This window comes from Capra hircus, chromosome 25, assembly GCF_001704415.2.
Source record: "Capra hircus breed San Clemente chromosome 25, ASM170441v1, whole genome shotgun sequence".
In the NCBI taxonomy this organism is placed as follows: Eukaryota; Metazoa; Chordata; class Mammalia; order Artiodactyla; family Bovidae; genus Capra; species Capra hircus.
Window position 1 is genome coordinate 6,112,751 of NC_030832.1, and position 12,209 is coordinate 6,124,959.

At 47.2% G+C, this 12,209-nt stretch overlaps 1 protein-coding gene across 4 annotated transcripts in view; it reads left to right on the top strand.

Moving 5' to 3' along the window:
* RBFOX1 (RNA binding protein, fox-1 homolog 1) overlaps positions 1 to 12,209 on the top strand; it is a 1,098,419-nt gene that overhangs the window by 669,237 nt on the left and 416,973 nt on the right. The gene's annotated exons all lie outside the window — the stretch shown is intronic.

Below are 12,209 nucleotides of genomic sequence, written 5' to 3' on the forward strand. Positions count from 1 at the left end.
GATCTTCCCAACCGAGAGGTCGAAACTGGGTCTCTTGTGTCTCCTGCATTGGCAGGAGGATTCTTTACCAATAGCACCACCACCCAGGAAGCCTATATGTAAAAGATATGTGTATGTGTGTGTGTGTGCGTGTGTGTGTGTGTGTGAGTGTGTGTGTGTGAGTGTGTGTGTGTTAGTCCCTTCAGTCGTGTCTGACTCTTTGCGACCCCATGGACTGTAACCCACCAGGTTCCTCTGTCCAGGGAATTCTGTAGGCAAGAATACTGGAGTGGGTTGCCATTCCCTTCTCCAGGGGATCTTCCTGACGTGGGAATCAAACCCAGGTCTCTTATACTGCAGGCAGATTCTTTATCATCTGAGCCATCAGGGAAGCCTGTTACCCTCTTAGGCCACAATGAAAAAGGGAGAAAAGACAGAAATGAGTGTCCAGCGAACAAACGAGACAAAGCCACTTCTGAGTTGTTCTGTGCGACACTTGGAGACAGGTTTTGCGATTGCAAATGGAGAGAGGTTCTGATGGAAGCCCTAAGCAGGACATTAGTTGTGGAGCTCCAAGAGTCTTGCTGGTATCTTCTGTCAAAACCCTATCATGGTGCTTACACAGTGAGTGGGCTTGTCACAGCAAAAACAATGAATGTGGCCCAAAGTTTCTCACATGTTATTCAAGCATCCCTTTCCTAATTTCTGCCAATTCACTCATCAACAACAGTTGATATCTACTTAGTACTCACTTATGTGTTGAACTTCAAAGTAGATTGTCCAAACCCCAAATAAACACACTAATAAATGAATCAAGACATCCCATCATATCACAGCTGTGATAGCATTTTTCCCAATAGACATTGAAATACTTGTACATTGAAGTATCTGTGCATTCGCACGGTCATTCATTCAGTCTTTGAGCTCCCGTTAGGGGCCAGCTGATCTTCTCGACTGTTTCTAGAACAAAGCAAAGCCCCCCCCACCAACCCCATCCTCACATAGGGTCCATTCAGTTGTCCATCCGGGTGCCATCTTGTGAACCATTGGTGCAGGGCCACGCCTTTGCTTAACACTGTCTTGGTCCATTGGCTTTCCTAGGAATCCCCTTCTATGCCTGGCCTGGAATGGCTCATTCCTCCGGACCCAATTTGCAAAAAGCAAAATTCTAGTTTTCTCTGCGTCACCTCTTGTCCTCTTTGCCAGAGCAGTAGTCAAGAGTCCACAGTAGAGGAAACCTATAGCCATGGTTTTAGCATCTCTGTGCTATCCTGGGTGCTGTCGTGTCTGACTCTTGTGACCCCATGGACTGAAGCATGCCAGGCTCCTCTGTCCATGGGGTTTCCTAGGCAAGCGTACTGGAGTGGGTTGTCACTTCCTTCTCCAGGGGATCTTCCCGACCCGGGGATCAAACCCAGATCTTTGTGTCTGCTGCACTGGCGGTGGATCCTTCACCCCGGCACCGCCGCCGTCTTTAATGTCAGCAGCCATATGTTTAGCACGGGGGGCTTTGAGTTGGTGGGGCTGTGCAGAATGTGGTACTCGGGCCTCTGACACTCTAACTGGTTCCCAGGTGAGGAAAAGCCTCCCCCTCTTTTCATCCTGTTCTTTATGTTGTGGTTAAACACACACACAATCAAAATTAGGAACTGGAGCCAGAGTTTTTTTTTTAAAAAAAAAAAAGCATTCAGAAGGTGAGTGTGTGTTCCTAGGGAGGTAATGACTTTTTCTTTCTTTCTTTCTTTTTTTTTTTTTTTTTACCTTTGCAGCTGTGGAACAAAGTACAGGCAGCCGTAGGATTTCGGAGCCTCAGATTTCCCAGCCCTGATGAGTAAATGCACAAAAGCTTCAGTTTTAGTGAGCCTTTTCTTTTTTGGCATCTGATGTTTGCCCGGGACTCACCTCGAGGACCAGATCCTCCTTATCAAAAACAACAGTGAATATCCCAGCTGTTCCTTTAGATGGTTCTGCTTTCTCCAGGCTGGAGAAGGAAATGGCAACCCACTCCAGTGTTCTTGCCTGGAGGATCCCAGGGATGGGGGAGCCTGGTGGGCTGCCGTCTATGGGGTCGCACAGAGTCAGACACGACTGAATCGACTTAGCAGCAGCAGCAGCAGCTTTCTCCAGGCGTGGGGCGAGCTCTGCCCTTAGGCAGGAGTGAGAGGCGAGAGGTACCCCCTCCCCAACGGATGGGTCCTCCGCCCACACAGTGAACAACATTTGGCTCCAAAGAAGCAGAAGGAATGATGCGGTGGACACTTCGCAGTCTCCCAGTGCCCATCTCAAGATCCTTTCAAAATTCAGTTGAGGAACCAACATTATTTTAGAACCAGTTGGTGTCAGCTCTTTTGCAAAGCCTACTTTGAAAGAACTGGTGTCTCCGGAGCTGTATGTAGGACAGAAGTGGTGAGCGGAAGGCTTATCCCAGCTCTGTTACTCAATTAGCTGATCCAACTGGATCGAGCAAGTTGCTTAACGTGATTCAGGGGCTTTAATTGCCTTCTGTGAAAAAAAAAATATGGGTAAGAATAACTATTTCATACTGTTCTTTGCAAGATTAAATCTAATCCTTAGCACAGCCTCTGGGACAGGGTGAGTGGCCAGTGGGTGTTTATTAAAAAGTGAATGAAAGACTGAATGAACACCTGTGTTAAAAGAAGTAGCATCTGTTTATCGAACATCGTTTTTTGTTTTCAGTTTCTCCCAAATCAACATGATCCATGCCCCCGTGGCTTGCTGAGGACACACACGAGGCATATAGGGGATAGGGGTCTCTCTCGGGTCCCTCGGTTCCTCCTACCTGTCCTGGCTCTCTTCCACTTTTTCCTCCCGACCCCTGGAAGTCCTGCTGGTGGTACCGCCTTGTAAAGTGGCTGCACAACTCAATTAATGCTCTGTGACAGGAGGAGGGGAAATAAAAATCATCTTGCTCTTGTCAGTAGCAAAGTTATTTACTTTCAAAAGCTGACAGAATCACACTGCAGGGGCTTTACTTATTTCTGTTCAGAATGTCCTTGTTCTGGAAGCAGGAGACCTGAGCCACCCTTTCAAGTTCATTCCCATAAGCTTTCCTTGGGTGGGAGCCGGCTAAAGTGAAGATGGTCACCGGGAGAGTCCAGGGAGTCCCTCCGGGGCTTGGTGATGGCCGGGTCCTTGATTGATGCCTGGGCAGATGTCCCAGTCTGGGGATGGACAGTCCAGCTGACACGTGCATTTTTAGATCCTGGATCTGTCCTGCCAGAGGGCATATGTGTCACCGTGTCCTCTTTGTTGTTGTTCAGTTGCTAAGTCTTGTCTGACTCTTTGTGACCCTGTAGACAGCAACACACCGGCTTCCCTGTCCTCTGTCTCCTGGAGTTTGCTCACACTCATGTCCATTGAGTCAGTGATGTTGTTTTAACTATCTGAGGATAGATATCCAACTATCTCATCCTCTGTCACCCTCTTCTCCTGCCTTTGATCTTTTCCAACATCAGGGTCTTCTCTAATGAGTCAACCCTTTGCATCAGGTGACCAGAGGACTGGAGCTTCAGCTTCAGCATCAGTCCTTCCAGTGAATATTCAGGGTTGATTTCCTTTACGATTGGCTGGTTTGATCTCCTTGCAGTCCAAGGGACTCGAAGAGTCTTCTCCAGCACCACAATTTGAAAGTATAAATTCTGCAGCACTCAGCCTTCTTTATGATCCAACTCTCACATCCATACATGGCTACTGGAAAAATCATAGCTTTGACTCTACAGACCTTTGTTGGCAAAGTGATGTCTCTGCGTTTTAATATGCTGTCTAGGTTGGTCATAGGTTTTCTTTCAAGGAGCAAGTGTCTTTTAATTTCATGATTGCAGTCACTGTCCACAGTGATTTCGGAGCTGAAGAAAAGAAAATTTCTCACTGTTTCCACTTTTTCCCCATCTATTTGCCATGAAGCGATGGGACTGGATGCCATAATCTTAGTTTTCTGAATGCTGTTTTAAGCCAGCTTTTTCACTCTCCTCTTTCACCCTCATCAAGAGGCTCTTTAGTTCCTCTTCACTTTCTGCCATTAGAGTCGTATTATCTGCATATCGGAGGTTGTTGATATTTCTCCTGGCAGTCTTAATTCCAGCCTGTGATTCACACAACCCAGCATTTCACATGATGTATTCTGCATATAAGTTAAATAAACAAGGTGGCAATATACAGTCTTGTCTTACTCCTTTCCCAATTTTGGACCAGTCAGTTGTTCCATGTCAGGTTCTAATTATTGCTTCTTGACCTTCTCAGGAGATAGGTAAGGTAGTCTGGTATTCCCATCTCTTTCAGAATTTTTCAGTTTTTCGTGATCCAAACAGTCAAAGGCTTTAGTGTAGTCAGTGAAGCAGAAGTGATGTTTTTTCTGGAGTCCCTTGCTTTTTCTATGATCCAACGGATGTTGGCAATTTGATATCTGTTTCCTCTGCCTTTTCTAAATCCAGCTTGTACATCTGGAAGTTCTCGGTTCACATACTTTGAAGCCTAGCTTGAAGGATTTTGAGCATAACCTTGGGAGCGTGTGAAATGAGTGCAGTTGTACCGTAGTTTGAACATTCTTTGGCATTGCCTTTCTTTGGGATTGGACTGAAAACTGACCTTTTCTAGTCCTGTGGCCCCTGCTGAGTTTTCCAAATTTGCTGACATAGTAAGTGCTGCACTTTAACAGCATCATCTTTTAGGATTTTAAGTAGCTCAACTGGAATTCCATCACCTCCACTAGCTTTGTTCATAGTAATGCTTCCTAAGGCCCACTTGACTTTGCACTTCAGGATGTCTGGCTTTAGGTGAGTGACCACACCATCGTGATTATCCAGTCATTAAGACCATCTTTTCTTTTTACAGTTCTGTGTATTCTTGCCACATCTTCTTAATCCCTTCTGCTTCTGTTAGGTCCCTACCGTTTCTGTCCTTTATCGTGCCCATCTTTGCTTGAAATGTCCCCTTGCTTTCTTCAGTTTTCTTAAACAGATCTCTAGTCTTTCCCATCGTGTGTCCTGTTTGTTCTGAAGCAAAAGGACAGAGCTTAGGGGTTCCCAGCCTCACATCCCTCTCATCTGAACCACTCCTGGAATTTCTGGAAATGCAAAAGCACCTCGTGTAACAGGCTGGGCTTGGGGTTTATCGATCGTCTCTACTTAAACCCTCTGACAGGTTCTCTCATCCAGATAATCTGTGTAAAGCTTTTTCGCTTCCTTTCTTCTGCCTCACCATCCCCCTCCCAAACCCCCAAGTGTTAGCAATGAACAGCCAAGGGGAAAAGGCCTTCTCTTCAGGGTGCAATGGCACAACCTTCCACTAGGGGTCTCCGTTTAGAACACGGTACTCAGGATTCTTGAGAACTCTTTTTCTTTTTTCCGTCTCCTTTCGGTTCCATTCAAAGAGTGAGACTCCCCTACAAGCTGGAGATGCGGCTTGTTAGGTCTTGTGGATAAGCAGAGCATCCAGCTGGTTTCAAGGCGGAGGATGATGATGAAAAATGATAAAAAATAATGAAATAATAACTTTTCTGTGCTTCATGACAAGCACGTGAAACTAAGCCTTTTTACATGGATTATGTCTTTTAATCCCCCACAAAAGGCCTCCAGGGGAATTGATAGGAATATGAAATGTTTTTTTCTTTCTTTTTTTTATTTTTAAGATGGGAGGCCTAGATGGAAGGGGTGTGTGTGCGTGTGTGTGTGTGTGTGTGTGTGTGTGTGTGTGTGCTGAAGAGCCCATACTTAAAACCAGACTGGCTCTCTCCAGGGGCTTCCCAGGTTGTTCAGAAAGTAAAGAATCTGCCCGCAGTGCTGGAGACCCAGGTTCGATCTCTGGGTCGGAAAGATCCCCTGGAGGAGGGCATGGCAACCCACTTGAGTGTTCTTGTCTGGAGAACCCCATGGACAGAGGAGCCTGGAGGGCTACAGTCCACAGGGTTGCAAAGAGTCAGACAGGACTGAGTAAGGCCCGTGCCACACACACACACAGACACACACACACATGCACACTCTCACACACACGTCTCCCTCCAGAACCAGGCTTCTGAGCTCTGGGATTTGTGCTGTCCCCTTGACTACCTGCTTGCCCTGCAGGGCACTGGTCCCCCCGGTACACCTCCGCTTCAGTTAGGCCATCCCTCTGCACCTAACCACACCCTTGTTTCTTCTTCCTTTTCAAGGCAAAACATGTCAAAAAGGCAAAGAGTCTGGAGATGTCTCGACTTGGAAGCTTTTTGCCATTTTAAGTCGTTCAGATGCTTGTTGAAACAACCACAGCACACATGGAGGCTGTTATCCAGGGGTAGGGGCTGAGCTGGGGAGTGGGTGAGCCAGTGGGGGAGAGCTGATGGCGCGCGCTGGGAGAAGAGTAGCCTGCCCATCTCTACTGCCATTTCTGATCCCCAGATCCCCCCGTGCTGAGCAGCTCTCCATCCAACTCAGGAAATGCTGTCACTGCCCAGCACCGTATTAATGATTTATACACCCCAAGCCACTGCTTTTGTTCACGTGCGGGGCCGGTCTTGTTAATAAAGGAATTTCTGGAGGTGGGATCTGGGCTCACCAGGCTGTTTTCCTCCATGCAGTGGAGACTGCTTCATCAATCAGAAGAATTTAGTGCTTTACAACCTTCCTGAGCGTCTGCCTGTGTGTGTGTGTGTGAGTGTGCACATGTGCGCGTGTGTGTGTGTGTGTGTGTGTGTGTTGTGGGTTTAATCAGGTCCACCTTGGGGCATCTCCACTGCCTTCCTAGAAAGGATGCACGAAAGAGGGGGTGCCATCTATCTAGGGTGTTTCAGGGTTGGTTCATTTGTTTCGCAGTGGTGTCACAGCCCTATTTGTTTACCATTTGGAGTTCGTGCTTTATGGTGTCTGTGAAAATGGGCTGACACCGCTTTAGTAGCATGAAGAGGTGCAGACCGCACTAGAACCACCCGCTTCCTTCATGCCGTCAAAGACAGCAGACCAGGAGATGGCGAGTGTACTAAAGACTCCTTCAGTACAAGTCAGCAGGACAACGTGGGTTCTTTAAACAATGGGAGTTTTGAGGCTTTACCTTTTTTTCTTAAATTATTCACAGAAAAAGGACTTGGCTTCGTTTTAAAGCTGAGAGAAGATATTTATTTTCTGAATTGAGAATTCTGGATCTTGGAAACTCTCTCCTCTCTAGTGAGCCACAAAGAGTGAATTTTAATCCCTCCTGTTTTTTTTGTTCCTGATTAAAGGGGAAAAATGATATAGTCACATGGTGTATTTACCACTGTCCATGCCTTTTTCAAGGTATCCACAGAGGAAAGTCCTGAATTTCTGGGGGGAAGGGGTGGAGGGGATATTGCACGTGTGTTCTCTTCATTGTATCATTCATTTCATTTTGCATGTGGTTTTATTTCTTCCCCTATAGAACTGATTGATAACAACTGACAGAGATCTGAGTAGGAGTTTGAGGGGGAAACAGAATACTTAGAAAATTAGGATCATACTTTACATATGCTATCCAACAGGCTTCTTTGTACCATAAGATGAAAGTTTGATTTTATAGAAATGCACCTTAATTAAAACACACACACACACACACAGAGATGTAAGGATTTTAGGAAATAAACATGTCAGTTTAGTGGATTCCCTAAATAATGCATGAAAGATTGAAGGCAGAGACAAATGAATAAAGCTGCAACCAACCCCCACTCAAACCAGGGCTTTAATTTCTTTTAGAGATGGGAACGTTTTGGCTAACTGGTTCTTTTTCACATTGAGGCTTACGAGAAAATGAAAAAACATTTTTTGAAACTGTCCAGGGTCTTAGTCAGCAGTCAGGAGATGGAAACAAATATTCAATTGCAAAGACTACGTTTCCCAGTCTCATCTTCTTGAGAAGTGGAGAACAGAGTGTACATATTTACATAAGTAAATAAAGGGCGGTACAGCCGTTTGCCATCACAGGAAATATGATACAGCGTTCTGCACTGGGAAAGCAGGTGTCCAGCACACACAGCTTCCATTCGTATTGTACTGATTCTCGTGTCTGTGTTTGGCCTCCATTCTCTGCATTCGTGAGCGTCTCATTGTCTTTAATTATGTCTACGAGGCACAAGACAGCAGTCAACATCTGCTCCATTGTTTACTCGGTTCACATATAGCTTTGATGGGTTATTAAACAATCTATTTTTCAAACCAAAAGCAGAGACACCAGCCGAACCCGTATTATGGCATTTTGTAAAGACCCATTATGCAATTAGCACTTGGGATTTGTGCAAAGCTGGTGATTCACCCAAATAAACAGTCCTTTATTCTGATAGCTTTTCTTGGCTTTGTGGAAAATGTCTATTCCCCGCCCCCCCCCCAAAAAATCAAATCACATTTCCTCCTTAATCGTGTAGCATGCCACGAAGATGATGTATAAGAGATGTGTTCATATAAGAGGTGGATCCTTCACTTTTTATATCAGAAAAAGAACAACTCTCCAAAATAATGATGTCTTTAATTCAAGCCAGCAATTACTATATTACATAGGACAACTCTCGCCTGACACGTGAGACAGACTTTTCAAAGTTTATCCCAGACTCTCGGAGAAGACTGGCCATTTGTAGAGGGTTCCTCACACTTCATGGTCTATTGCTGAGACTTACCGTATCATCTACAACAAAGCGTGTGTCACCCATAATGACTGGCTCAGACCTCATTCTCTCACTTAAGTAATTGGTTAATAATTAATTCAATCGCTCACTCATTCAACAAATGTTTACTTAGCCTCTGCACTGCCTCAGAAATGAGGTCAGTCCCTAAAGAGACACAGGAAGGAACAACCCACGTCATTTTTTCCTTCATGGAGCTCACAGTGTGTTGAGATTAGCGATCACTTGATATATTGGTATCACAAGTGGTGGTAAAGGGTCTGAAAGAAGGGTCCACAGAAAACAAAATGGGCTGGATTCAGAGGTGAAGAGTGTTCCCTCTAAGGCAGCTGCATTGAGACTGAGGCCAAGTAGGAAGTGGACAGAGAGGTGGGTGGGGATGTGTGCGTCACAACCTGGGTGATCTCAGGGGAGGCTGAGAAAGGCCAGGGGGCCTGTGGGACATTGAGCTAGGGCAGGAGAGACAGAGAGGGGCCAGAAGCCACAGGGGTGTAGAAGCATCCGTGTAGGGGTGGATTTTAATCCAAGAGAAATACAAAGGAAAAAAAAAAAGAGGAGAACGCAGAGGGTCTTTTTAAAAAATTTACTTCTAATTGGAGGATAATAGCTTTACAATGTTGTGTTGGTTTCTGCCCGACAGCAAGATGAATCAGCCGTAAACGTGTACACATGCCCTCTCTCTTGAGCTTCCCACCCACCCCTTGAGGTCATCACAGGGCACTGGGCTGAGCTCCCTTGTGCTATACAGAAGCTTCTCGCTGGCTACCTGTTTTACATATGGTAATTGATATGTTTCAGTGCTACTGTCTGAATTTGTCTCACCCTCTCCTTCCCCACAGAGGGTCTTTAAGCAGGGGGCAAGTATGATTGAATTTAGCCTTTAAAAAGACCAGTGGGGCTGTTCTGTGGAGTCAAGAGTAGCAGGGAAGGAGATTGAAAGCAGAGGATCAGGTCGGAAGCTGCTGCAATAATTCAGATGCAAGATGACGGTCCCCGGGAGTTGATACAAGAGATGGACAGGAGGGAAAAGTTTGAAAAATAAGCCTGATATTCCCTGTGACATTCTCCACCCCCCACTGCAGGTATTCAGCCAAAGGCGAGCGCGTGTAATATCCTGCAGGGCGGGGCATCTGAGAGCTGGGGGAGGATGGTAATGTCTCAAGAGGCACCGCCCTGGACTACAGGGGGCTTCACCGAAGAGAGTTACAAGCCAGCTCCAGCCTGTGCTCCCTGGAGTCTGCTTGGCCAGGGCTCCGAATCTCAGCGGCTGGCCCCGCACCTGGTTTGGTAGCAGTTACCACAGAGAATGGCACCCACATTGACAGTGTGACCTCTCCCCTCTTAGCAGCAGACTTCAGAAGTACTGAGTGAGGAGTGGAGAGCTAGTTGGATAAAATGTCCCAGGAGCAACGCCTCCATCCCCCACGTCTGGTCAGGGGAGCTCGGAAGTTAGATGCATTCCTGTTGGTGTCCGGCAGAAGTGGCTCTGGATCTTTAAAACATTATGAATCTTTCAGACCTCTGACCAGCTCAGTGGGCATGTCTCTTCACCTCTCTGGAGCTTCGTTTCTACATTTGTGAAATAGAGGTATAGCAGGGCCAGTAACGTGGGATTGTCATGATCATGGCATGAGGGGATTTGTACAGCTCCCAGAACAGCCCCTGGCAAGTGAGAGCTCAGGAGTGATTGTACTGGTGGTGGTGGTGGTGGTGATGGTCCTGATGCTGCTGATGGTGATGGTGGTGTTGATGCTGGTGGTGATAACAGTGATGGAGGTGCTGATGCTGGTCTTGATGGTGATGATGGAGGTGGTGATGGTGATGGTGGTGGAGATGCTGGTCGTGATAACAGTGATGGAGGTGCTGATGTTGGTCCTGATGGTGTTGATGGAGGTGGTGATGGTGATGGTGGTGGAGATGCTGGTCGTGATAACAGTGATGGAGGTAGGGATGGAGGTGCTGATGCTGGTCGTGATGGTGGTGATGGTGGTGTTGATGCTGGTTGTGATAACAGTGATGGAGGTGCTGATGCTGGTCCTGATGGTGGTGATGGAGGTGGTGATGGTGATGGTGGTGAAGGTGCTGGTCGTGATAACAGTGATGGAGGTGCTGATGCTGGTCTTGATGGTGATGATGGAGGTGGTGATGGTGATGGTGGTGGAGATGCTGGTCGTGATAACAGTGATGGAGGTGCTGATGTTGGTCCTGATGGTGTTGATGGAGGTGGTGATGGTGATGGTGGTGGAGATGCTGGTCGTGATAACAGTGATGGAGGTAGGGATGGAGGTGCTGATGCTGGTCGTGATGGTGGTGATGGTGGTGGAGATGCTGGTTGTGATAACAGTGATGGAGGTGCTGATGCTGGTCCTGATGGTGGTGATGGAGATGGTGATGGTGGTGTTGATGGTTGTGATAACAGTGATGGAGGTGCTGATGCTGGTCCTGATGGTGGTGATGGAGGTGGTGATGGTGATGGTGGTGGAGATGCTGGTTGTGATAACAGTGATGGAGGTGCTGATGCTGGTCCTGATGGTGGTGATGGAGGTGGTGATGGTGATGGTGATGGTGGTGAAGGTGCTGGTCGTGATAACAGTGATGGAGGTAGGGATGGAGGTGCTGATGCTGGTCGTGATGGTGGTGATGGTGGTGTTGATGCTGGTTGTGATAACAGTGATGGAGGTGCTGATGCTGGTCCTGATGGTGGTGATGGAGGTGGTGATGGTGATGGTGGTGTTGATGCTGGTGGTGATAACAGTGATGGAGGTGCTGATGCTGGTCTTGATGGTGATGATGGAGGTGGTGATGGTGATGGTGGTGGAGATGCTGGTCGTGATAACAGTGATGGAGGTGCTGATGTTGGTCCTGATGGTGTTGATGGAGGTGGTGATGGTGATGGTGGTGGAGGTGCTGGTCGTGATAACAGTGATGGAGGTAGGGATGGAGGTGCTGATGCTGGTCGTGATGGTGGTGATGGTGGTGGAGATGCTGGTTGTGATAACAGTGATGGAGGTGCTGATGCTGGTCCTGATGGTGGTGATGGAGATGGTGATGGTGGTGTTGATGGTTGTGATAACAGTGATGGAGGTGCTGATGCTGGTCCTGATGGTGGTGATGGAGGTGGTGATGGTGATGGTGGTGGAGATGCTGGTCGTGATAACAGTGATGGAGGTAGTGATGGAGGTGCTGATGCTGGTCCTGATGGTGGTGATGGAGGTGGTGGTGCTGGTTCTGATGCTGGTAGTGATAGCACTGGAGGAACTGATGGTGATGGTGGTATAGTCGGGGGAGTGTGATGCTCTGGGTGATGACGGTGGTCGTGCTGATGGTGGTGAAGGTGCTGGGGGTGGTGATGGTGGTGGCAACAGAGATGGCAAGGATGCTGATGTTTGGTGATGGTGGTGATGCTGATGAGAACGCTGTCTAGTAGAACCGTTGCAGAGCACTTGGATTTAAATCAGGTCCAAATCTGCCCCTTGCCATCACATATGCCCACTAGCAAGTTACCTTTCTTTGTTTCAGTTTTCTCATCTATAAAACGGGGATGATGATATGCACTGTGGTCACTACAATGACAAAAGGAATTTATATTTGTTAAAAAAGTGCAGCCAGCATT